Below are 12,243 nucleotides of genomic sequence, written 5' to 3' on the forward strand. Positions count from 1 at the left end.
GCTGATCAACTGCTTGGAATTACGTCACAGGTTCAGGATGTACAAATTATTGTCAATTAGTGTAGTTTCAAAGCCACTTTAAACCAAAATTTGCTTGGTATTGGAATTGTGGTGAAAGCTTTAGTTGAGATTTCTCTAACAGGCATGTAAGCATGTGCCTCCAGTGTGCCTTCCCCAGCCATGCCAGATTGCAGGCAGGTTTCAACTCTTTTTGCACAAGCTCAAGGTATTTTTTAGCTGGTGAACTATTAGTGTCTGTTTGGTGCCTGAATGTAGGACACCTGTCTGTGTGCAAAATGAACATGTAGTGAGAGCTGCTTGGGTATACTCATGAGTGCAGGTCACATAATACCTTTCAGAAACAGCCACTGTAGAATGATTTTAATTAGAAATAATAAAATTATAATATTTCAGTAGTTTCTTCATCTGGCATTATTGTCATAGTTGTCTAAACATAGTTGTGACATCCTTCTTCCTGCTGTCAAGGCATGATATTTTTATTCTGAATAGTCTGGGATGACTGACCAGAGTAAAATTGTTTTCTCACTTCTCTTAGAAAATTGTATTCTTAAGGGAGAAACAAGGTTTCAGTTTTAACTTCACTGGCTGGCCGTGGTCTTTCTTATTATATCTAAATTGGTCCTAGCAGTGTTTTTCAGTCCAGTTTAGGCACAAAAGAACAGTGAATTAAAAGAAACTAAGAAAGTAAAACGATTTTTTTCTACCATGCAGGATTCTTCAAGGTTGAGTGGACAGGTGATGTTTTGTCACCATAACACCCAGAAAAAAACCAACAAAACAACAAACTAGTTAAAAGGCTATAAAAGCAATTCCTGGCCAAAGTGTATTTTCAGTGACTGCCCAAATATATGCTCCTTAGGGGCATGAGCTGAACCTGACCACATGACTCCTTTGGCAATTCCTGTTGGACACTGACTGAAGCAGCTGTTGTTGCAGATACCCCTTTTTTAACATTTACCCCTCACTGAAGAAGTATGTGAAATGTGATATGGAAATGTTCATAGCAATTCTCTTTCTGAATCAATACATGTCACCTCCTGAATGGAATCATCTTAGCTCCTTAAAGCTTAGAAGTTGCTCATTCTGAAAGCAGAATATAAGTTCTTCTGGTGGGAATGTGTTGTATGTTATGGTGTAGGGGTAAGTGGTTTTTTTCTGACATTAGTCAACAATTAACAAGTTTTCAAAGCAGTAAATACATTGTTTTCTTTATATTAAGAAAGCAGAAAGGAGGTGAGCTACTTCATTAGAATTTCTAAGCATTAATTCATTTGGATGAACATGGCATGACTTCATTTGAATATCTGAATGTTAATTGCATTGACATTGTTATTAAAGCAATTAACTTATCAGCTATTTTTGACTATGCCTAATCAACTGCAGTAAAACAGTGTGGTATGAAACTTCATGGAGCTATATTCACAGAATGATGGTCAGATTGCTCTCTGTTAAAAAGACAACAGGGATTTATTTATTAATATTAATTTTAATTAGTACATATTTGTTGAGAACAAATTTGGCAATCATCCTTAATAATGTGTGGTCTTGCCTATAAGCTGCCTGTATATATAAGCATAGCTGAATGTAGGCAGAAGGTTTTATTAGATAAATAAATTAAAGTTTTAAGTATTGGTTTTGAAGAATAATTTATGATTTACCCATTAGGGAGAGTTGTTGGTCTGTCTTAACACACTGAAAATCTAATTTTCTTTTAAAAAAAAATATTAATTATTTCTCCTAGCCAAAAAGAACTACATCATTAACCCCAAAGGAATGGTAATAAACAAAAATAGTTTAAAAGCTTTATTAAGTTCAATTAATTGGTTGTAGCAGACTAATTTTGTCATGCTTTAGTAGACAGTGTATTGTAAGTAATTTTGATGATCTCCAATTGAGTTGAGCAAACAAGCTTGCACACTGAAGCAAAAATTGAATTGTCTTGATAATTACAAAAACCATTGGCCTGTTTGGTATTTGTGATAAATGGTTTAATTAGCTACTTTGTTATTATATCTAGGTTTTCAATGCATTAGAACAGTGATAATTAATTTCGCTGTGTAAACTAGTAGAGTCAAAATTCTATTGTTCTGATTTGTTCTGGATAAAAATCTTTAGAGTTACTTGATTAAATATTAGATAAGTATGGCTTGGAGGTGGTTTTCATTATTTCCAGTTTCATTATGTAATTTATGGAACTTAGTTTTATGCTAGTCATTTTTAAGTCATTTGCCTAACAGTAAAGCAAGCTATGTCTTATTTCAAAGGGCCTATCAAAATATTATTTAAGAAAAAATAGACATTGATAGAGAAGTTTTAAGTAGCATATACATTGTAAGAAGGAATTTCTAGGAACCAATATATTACCCTGGTGAGTTAAAATTTTAGTTGAGCAATATTTATAAGAACCTATCTAAAATGATGGTCAGGTAAATTCCCATTTTAATTTTGTTACTGTTGAGTTTGAGCTAACTTACAGAGCTTTGAGCAGCCCATATAACACAAAAGTGGTCATTTGAGCTAAGAGGAAGATACTTTGTTGATCCACCAAATTTTTGTGGTGGTTTTTTGTTGTTGTTGTTGTTGGGTTTTTTTGTTTGCATGTTTTAGGGGGAGGTGTTTGATAGGTTGAGGTTTTTTTGCAGGCTTCTCTAGAAATGTATATAACTTTCTTTTTTTTTTTCCCAAAAAGTTGTCCTGTTTTCAAGTGGGCATATGCTTCTGGACCACAAAAAACCACTTTCTTAATTTCTGCTTCAGATCTTTAGCTCTGTCCTTCAGCAAAAAGTGTCAGACTGTTAAGTATTTACAGGAAATGTTCTTCTTCCTTTTGCAGTGTTAACTGGAGTATACTCTGAAGCATTTAGAAGCACATGCTATATACTCACTGAAAAATCCAACAAAATGAATTAAAAAAAAAAAAAAGTCAAATCTCTAATGTTTATCTGAGGTGCTGACTTATACTTATTTTCCCATAATGAAATGGTAGCTTTAATTTTTAATGTTTTTCTTTAGAGTTTTGAGTGATAATTTCTTATTCACATTTCATGCTGGTGTGATCTATTCCATTTTCTGTCATCTACTTCTTCAGCAAAATCATCCTAAGCATTGTTTTCTCCTTGTGTTTGGTTGTTGTTGGGTTTCGGGGTTTTTTGTGACTCTAAGACACATTGGCAAGTGACCATTAGCTTGCTTTCTGGTTTTGTTTCAGAGATAGGAAAACTTCAAACTGAATACTTTTTGAGTATGCTTTAAAATTATAGTTGTATTTATAGAACTTCTTTTCCTCATTTGTGTGTTTGATTTGACCTGTGGTCATTTGTACAAACTGGCAAAGTATTTTGAGGAGTCTTGGTGTATAGCTCTTCCTCTGACTCATAAATAATTCAAAATATAAAGATTATTCATTTAAACTGTAGTTCATTAGAAGTCTGACAAATAATCATACTGTTTATATGTCATCTTGCATTTGTCAAATTATTGTTTGATCTGTCATTTTGTTTACTATTTGTTTAACTGTATTGGGCCATTATGAATGTCATATGAATTATAAGTTGTCAGCTTGCTGTCACCATAATTGTTGTTCAGTAAGGAATGGTGATCTTGGTCTTAGCTAAATGTTTTGACGGATGAGATAATTTGTCTTTCCTGCAATGTAATTCTGTTAGTAAAACAAAAAAAGTCTTGCATAATTTTTACATTTTGGAAGTTTCCAAATGCTTAATCTAAGATGTTGCTTATGATGGTTTAATTGGATTGGTTTTTTGAGTGTTTTTTAAGAATCTTATTTTAACCGTAGGTTATGACAATATGGCAAGCTAAAAGTAACAGAAAATGAAAAGCAAAAAGAAAACATCACAAGTGTTTGCTTATTTTAGTGGAAATTGTAGCCATTATTTCTTCTCCAGCTTATTTTGTCTGTATGTGACCTGATATTTTCATACATTTGTTTTGACTCATCCGGTTCTGCTGTGGGCAGCCCGCCTGTGGAGGGTGCTACACAGTATAAAGAGAATTGACTTTCTGTAACCATTTCTGATGTTACATGTAAGCTGCTGGATGGGCACCACTGTTGTGTTTTGATTCTGTATTTGGATGAGCCAGTCCTCCAGTAAAAGCAGAGACTCCTATAATGGCAGAACTTCTTAAGCATGTCAGAAAATAGAGAGTGGCTGTTGCATCCTCACCTCAAGCCTGGGGAACTGGGGAGCAGTAGGGATGGCACATGGTGTGTGTGCCACCTGATTTGGAAGTCACCTGGTTAGAGCTGTTTTTTCCTGGAGTACAGTGAGGAGCAATGGGTGTGCTTCTTGAAGAACAGCCTTCATCCTTTAAATTAGTCTGGGTTTTGCATATATGTAAATAAGTTATTCCATTATTTAATGTGACCGGTTTTTCTTTCATTGGGAAGCAGATATCTGAAACCAAAGAGAAATGCACTTCAGTTATTTTTCTCCTCTCAGTATAGGATTTTTTTTTTTTTTAAAGAAGTTATATTATTTTTAGAACAGTTATAGGTATTAGTATAGTGTTTATTGTAAAGCTCAGAGTTAAAGCATTCATTTTTCTCTAAAAACATTGCTTATTTCAGTTTGGCATATATTTCTAACAACATGCAAATACATTATGTCTGAATTAAGTTTGCAGGCATTTTTATGTAAACAAATAATGTGCCTTTTATGGCAGGAAGAAAGTAACATCCTTTCCCTCTTGAATATAAAAACTGAAATGGATTTATTGGCTAATTTGGTCTGCTATCAAATGCATGCTACTTAAAAAACTTCTGTATTCATCAGGAAGTAATTTGTATTTTGAATATATTGCATAAGGAGAAAATGTTGAAAGATATTATCCAATGTTTAGTAGAAAATAGTTATAAATGAGACTCTATATAAATAAATTAAGTTAATGTTATACATAAATCTAGTTGTGTATTCTAGGAAATGAGTAGGATTGGGGCATATTTTTTTTCTAGTGCTTCTTATCACTAGCATTCTTTTCCAAAAAAATGTAAAAACATCACTAAACTGCTTTAAAAGTTCCTGCTGTGCTCTTAATTAAATGCAGTCTTCTATATTTAGTCACTCTTTCAGGTGTGGATCACATGGTTTATGTTAATGAGGAGCCAAATACTTTAATTTGTATATACCTGAAATCTTTCTTTACTCACAGTAAATGCAAAATTCTGATCTCAAACACATTTTACTGTTGTGTCTAACAGCAGCAGTTCTGACTGTTGCATGGTTACATATTTGTTGTTTTCTGGAATTTATTAGGTAAACGATCTCTAAGCAACAAAATTAAAGACCTGAAATATTGCTTAAAATTTCAGCAACAACAAAATCCCAGAACACAAAACTCACCTTAGATGCAAACAATGTTATATATTTCAAAATGTATGGAGTACCTGGGGTGGGTTAGATGAGAGGTCTGTGCATTTGGCACCTTTTCTACAGCCGTGGTCAGCAGTAGGTGCTGATAGAAGCATGTCAGAAGAGTTTAAGCAAAATTTCATTCTACTTCCAAATACTTTTCCAATTATCGGGGATTTTTGGCTTAGTGATGTCCTGAATGGGATGTGATTTCTATTTCCTTAGCATCCCCCAGTGCTTAGACTGGCAATACTGTTAATCAGTAAATAAATCAATAGAGTTACCTTCTTGTGTACAGGTTGCAGAGAGAGATTGCTTAAATCTCCATCCTTGGAGTTCCTCAGAGGTCTGAACAGACTGAATGAACTCAGGAGCATGTCTAACTTGGTTTGACATGTTAGTTAACGTGATGTTTGCAGACCACTCTGTTGCTCCATTGTGTCTTTTTTCCCAGGCTACTTCTTTGTCTGTCTCAATTACAAGTTCTCTTTAGCAAGTACTTCCACTGACTGAAATTACAGTGACTGCACAACTGAGCCTTTGAAGTCTCAGGGCACTCTGGAGCTCAAACACCAATTAGAAAACTGGCAGACATTAGACAAGGTTATTTCTACTGAAAATAGTTTTACAAAAGTTCGTATTGAATTATGTGTCCTCATGCAGCTCAGCCTGGAGAGCATCACTGAGTGGTGGGACTTTCTGTGGTTTAGTTATCCCCAAATCCCCTAATATCCAGTCTAAACCTCCCCTGCTGCAACTTCAGGCCATTTCCTCCTAGTTCTGTCACAGAATCACAGAACCACAGAATCCTAGGCGTTGGAAGGAACCTTGAAAGATCATCTAGTCCAACCCCACTGCTAAATCAGGGTCACCTAGAGCACATCACACAGGCAACCTGTCCAGGTGGGTTTTGAATGTCTCCAGTGAAGGAGATTCCACAACCTTTCTGGGCAGCCTGTTCCAGTGCTCTGTCATTATTTACTTGGGAGAGGAAGCCAACTCCCACCTCACTACAACCTCCTTTCAGGTAGTTGTAGAGGGCAATAAGGTCTCCCTTCATCTTTCCTATTTCTGTTCCCTCCTTTCCTTAATCCCTCCTTTTCCTAATGCCCAGTTAGGGAAGTGATTGTGCCCCTGTACTCAGCACTGGTGAGGTTGCACCTCAAGTCCTGTGTCCAATTATTCCAATGCAACCTCTTCTGATTCTTCCATTATTTCATCAAGCTGTAGTCTAAGTCAGGTAAGATTAAATCTCTCTGTTTCTGTTCCTTGCTTGTAACTGACCTATTGAGCTTCCTCTCTCCTACTTTTGATCCATTCTCCTTGGCACTGAGACTGGTTCTCAGGGGTTGTTAAGTCTAGCACAGTAAGACCTGAAAGCATTAGTGTAGTATAAATGACTGATTTCAGCATTGAGTGTAGAAAGTTTAGATTTATATTTGCAGTCAAAACCAAAGTAAAATCAACATTATATAGATAGGATTTTTTAAAAGATAACTAAATTTTGACATAATTAAAAAGAAGTACATAACACTCTCCCCCTTCCCTGGAAACCTCTGTGTTCATTAAGTTTAATAACATTTTTGAAAGTGATAGTATTTCCAGACACTCTGATTCCCTAAGAAATCTAATTACTTCTTTTTCCAATACAACTTTGGAAGAATTATTCAAATATTTTATCGTCCTTACTGCATAGAGGACTTTAATCCTATTGTTTGTAGATTGTCATGCTCCTGCCTTCTTTCTGCTTGCAGCCTCCCATCAGACAGTACAGGCACATTTTAGTAATCTCAAAATCCAGGGAAGTGCTACCTGGCAATCAATGTCTGCCTGCCTTCTCTATTTACTTTCCACTCCTTGCATATTTTAAAATAAAAGAACTAGACTCTCAGTCTTTTCTCTAGCACAGTACAAACAATGACTTAAAAAAACCATATATAATTGGTGTCGTTCCCTAGTCCTGAGCTTGTCGATGCCATCTCTTCTCTTGATCTTCTATCTGCCTTCCGTTAACTGCAAAGGATTCACCTGTTTGCTTTCAGACAGGCAGGCCACCCTGAAGAAAGTATTAACTGAGTGAAATAGATTCCAATCTCTTAGCTAAAATGATATGAGCATCTATCTCCAAGTAAGGGGGCCTAAATCACAGCTCCTAAATTTCTGTGACATTTAAGTGAAAGTGGCAGGAATTTGCAAGAGCAGTAAAATCTCCATTTACTACTTGCTCCCAGACCTTTGAAAGAAAGGCAAGCTCAGATTCAGAGCATTGAGTCTTTTAAGTGAAACCTGGTTCTTGCCATGCCTAGTGTGGGCACTGTAGCCTGTTCTACATAATCATTTGGTTATGTGGCAATACCTGTGATTTCAGGGTAGTCCTTTTTTCAAACTTCCACAAGAATTGTGTGGCAAGTTCTACTTTTCAAAATGTTTCTTATCCCTGTGTGATTGTTGCTTGTCACTTTTAATAGAAGTCTAGAATTGTGTGGGTAGGTAAATATTTACATGTATGCATTATGTATGTAAATTACATGTATTTTAATGTAAGAAAATATTCCTGCTATTTATAAGAACATCGAGCAAGTGAAAAGCAATTAATGAAGAGACAGATGCATAATCTTTGAAAGACCATTTTTTTCCTTACAGAGAAAGAGGAAGTGCCAGGGTCTGTCAATGGTATCTAGAGGTCCTCCACAGATGGCAGAACACCTCCCTCTGCAGTAGAATTCATTCCTAGTGCTTGTCACCAGTTCTTCCAAATTACTTTTTTCATTGATACCAGTGCTGCTGAGCTGGTGCAGAAAATACTTTGACTAGGATTTATGTAATGTAATAAGGTAGAAGAGTTTCTGGACAGATATTTGGCATTTTGCAAGCTCCTGCGAAGAAACAGGGAGGTGAGGTATGCAATGGGCACATTGCTTCATTAACTGTCCTGTTCATCAGGAATCAGAAGTGTGTATTTGCTGTTCAGAGTTGTCTTTTGCTGTCACAATGGAACTACTTTTCAAGCAGTAGGTGTCTTTCTCTGTTTCAAAGGGACATCTGCTCTGTAGCACCATGTGACTACTTCCATTTGTCACACAACTGGGATTAATGGAAGCATTTTGCACCATCAAAATTTACTGTATCGTTATATGTAACTTAAGCTCCTGGGATTTTTACCTGTTTTGCCAGAGCAAATTAAGCAAATAAAATTAAGATCAACCTTCATTTCATAGCAACCTTTGAAATGTGTTGGGAGTGGACTAAAAGCCACTTCAGTCTCTCTGTTTTTCTTCTCTATTTCTTAACTCCACTGTTCCAAAAGCAAAATGATCTTTGAGTTAAGAGGACTGAACTTTTTATAGCTCCACTGTTTGTCAGCTGCATTTCCTACCATGGCATGTCAAAATTAACTTATTTCTATCTGTGTTTCTGAAAATAAATGTTTTAAGCCCAGTGTGTGGTTCCAACTTTTTGCACTCTGTGTGAACTCTGACCTCCCCCATTGCTTGACTAATCAACCAGCCTGTTTTTCCAGTTCAACAGATTTGTTTCACAAGTACAGAACTGGGTGAGAAGCATTCACAAGTAGCTTTGCTGACAGGGGAAAAGGCTGCCAGAGCAGATTTTAGAAATGGGGAGCTTTTGCCACCTGTATTGTTTGGAAACCTAAGAAGCTAACAGACTGGTAAGCTAACTTGTTACAAGGCCTTCAAACTACCATCTGCCACACACACCTTGCATGATCATTTACCAACCCGGATGAGGTCTCCAAATAGATTTACAGCTGGCATGTACTTTTAACAAGAATTCATTACAGTTGCTTTCAAGTAAGCACCAGAAATGCTTTTATTTTACTTAATGTTTTCTTATAAGGTGCGAATCAGTCGAATGCTCATAGTTAAATGTGTGATAACAGTGTGACTTTTTTTATCTTTTATAAACACAAGAATCTTGTTTGCTGTGGGATTAATTCTTCTCAATGATGAACCCTTGTCCTGACTCAAAGGAATTCTTGTTTGTCACAGTGTGTCTGTACTTCTTTTGTCTTAGGGAATTCAGCTTAGTTGAACTCTTTTGCACATTCTTTTGCACTTCTCAGGTTTTACCTGTTGTGCTAAGTAGTCAAGTTTCTCCTGCAAGCAGCAAAGACAAAGTACTGTGGTTATTATCCATAATGTAAGACCTGCTGTGAAGAGGCAGAGTTGAAATAAATGCATACATTTTAGAAGTTAGCCAATCTGACATTCCCTGTTGTAGCTCATTCTCACCAGTGCTTTTAATGGATGGAAGAAATGAAACTTTAAAAAATATTTTCTACTGAGATTATTTATTTTAATATACAGATTTTTCTCCAATGGTAACAGAATAATTAAATTCCCTTTGTTATTTTTTTTTCTTAGATATTAGTATAGTGTCTACTTATTAACTCAATCATACCACAAACTTTCAACCTGCTAGACAATGGAGGTTTTATTGTATTTATTTTTTTTATTTATTTTAGAAGTACCCTACTTTGAACAAGGGATAGAAGTAAATGCTGTTACTTTAAAAAGGGGATTATTCCTTCATGGTCATAATTAGACTTTCCCAAGAATATGGGCTAAAGAATGAATGTTTAAAGACTCAGTAGAAGGAGGACATTTGAGATGCATTTCTGATTATCATGTATTAGAAATAGTGCATGTAGAGCAACTGTTGTGTAAATGTTTATGGAATCATGGAATTGTCAGAGTTGGAAAGGACCTCTAGAGATCACCTAGCCCAACTCCCTTGCTAAGGCAGGAGCCCCTAGAGCACATTACTTAGCACTGCATCCAGGCAGGTTTTGAATATCTCCAGAGAAGGAGACTCCACAACCTCTTTGGGCAGCCTGTCCCACAGCTCCTTTACCCTCACTGTGAAGAGGTTTTCCTTCATATTTAAATTGAACTTCCACGTTCCAGCTTGTGCCCATTGCCACTCATCCTGTCACTGGGATCTACTGAAAAGAGTCTGGCTCCATCCTCTTTCCTCCCACCCCTTTAATATTTCTAGGCATTAATAAGGTCTCCCCTCAGCCTTGTCTTCTCCAGGCTAGCAATCCAAGCTCTCTCAGCCTTTCCTCATAAGACAGATCTCCAATCCCCCAGTCATCTTGTTACCCTCTGCTGGACTCTCTCCAGCAGTTCCCTGTCTTTTGAACTGGGGAGCCCAGAATTGGACACAATATTCCAGATGTGGCCTCACCAGAGCAGAGGGCTACTGGCTACACTCTTCCTTATGCAACCATAAGTTCCATCAGATTGTTGAAGCCCATGAATTCATGAAAGCTTTTAAGTTCAGTGGAGTTTATTTCGGCAAAAAACCCAGGGTATTTTATTTTCTTATAAGGTTAAGCAACTGTTACAGTTTTAACACTGAGTATTCTGCCTGCAATCAATTGTAAAAGAAGGAATTAATGCTTGTAATTTATTCTGCTCTACTAAGCACAATTGATTATCTATCAGAAATATATAATTTACTTGGCATTTTCAATATTTTACACTGTGACTAGATGTCTGTTGTTCTTATTTTCATTGCTTATGTCAGCTACAAAATTGTATAGTGGCCTGTGTTCAAATTACTCTATACCATAAGGGTAGGTCAAGTTACAGACCATAAAGTATAGCTTGCTGTATTTCATCAAATTTCTGATGGGAAAATCCGGCTACTTCAATAAAACCATAACCTAAAATCATGCCGTAGGAATCAAATTCTTCTGTAGTTGTGAAGGTGGCAGTATGAGAAGGTTCCAGGGATGTCAGTGCCCTCGCATTGGAGGTACTTCTTGGTATTATATTGGTATCATGTAGAATAGAAAGAGAAAGATTTATTTTTTTTTCCTCATTTTTTTCATTTCAACAAATGCTAATAATGCTGTAATGCTGCCACACATTTTTTTCTACTTCGGTTGCTTCAAGGACATGTGTCCAATTATCAAAATCTGTCTTAACCTTTCATTAAGAAAAGAATAATTGGTTTATAGGAAGCAAGCATCTGGCCTAGAATTTCTTATGGTTAGGGAACAGTCACTATATGTCTCTTTTCTTTTAAAGCTGGTTAAACTCATCTATCATTTCTCCCTTTGTCCCTAGCACTTTTGAAGCTTAGAAGCTGTGTCTGTGATTCTTTATTTTTTTTATTTTCCTGGAGGCTGTAGAGCATAGTATACTGGCACAATATTAATAGGTCTAATTGAGCTAAAGTTTAATGGTTTTTCTCCCACACTTCATCATTAGGCCAATGGCACTTTTTATTGTGATCTTTTCTCTATGGTCATTGTATCAGCTGTCACTAATTATAATTAAATGTTTCAAGGGGAGGTAGAATAACAGGTTTGTTTGGGGATTTTTATGCCTGAGTCCTTGTTCTGTTTTGGGTATTTTTCCTTTCCCCATTCTTCCCCCACCTTTATGAAGGGTTTAATTCCATCTTGCTTGCCACCAGCTGGAATAAAATATTTCTGTTTGGAGACTGTTTTCATTCATCCAGTTCATGGCTAAACCAATTTGCATATAGCTCATAGAAAGAAATCTTGTTAATCAATTTTGACTGATGTTTAAAACATACACTAAGCAATCACAAGAATGAGTGTCATAAATATATCTCATGGACTGTTCTAGCTTCTTAAACTCCCTTATGTTAAGGAAGAAATATTTCTTTAACTTCCAAAATGGTTAATCATGTCTATAGTGTTCCTTAAGACAAGAAAATAAAAATTTTTCATTATTTATTCCCATGTTACTGATTCTGATTATTTGTGTAATAGTATAGGTCTACAAGTTTAGAGAGGATAGTACCTCCTGATGGGTAAATTTACCTTTTAAACCTTCAACTGAATGCTTCTTTT

This window comes from Chaetura pelagica, unplaced genomic scaffold (assembly GCF_000747805.2).
Source record: "Chaetura pelagica isolate M959 unplaced genomic scaffold, ChaPel_1.0 scaffold344, whole genome shotgun sequence".
Taxonomy (NCBI): Eukaryota; Metazoa; Chordata; class Aves; order Apodiformes; family Apodidae; genus Chaetura; species Chaetura pelagica.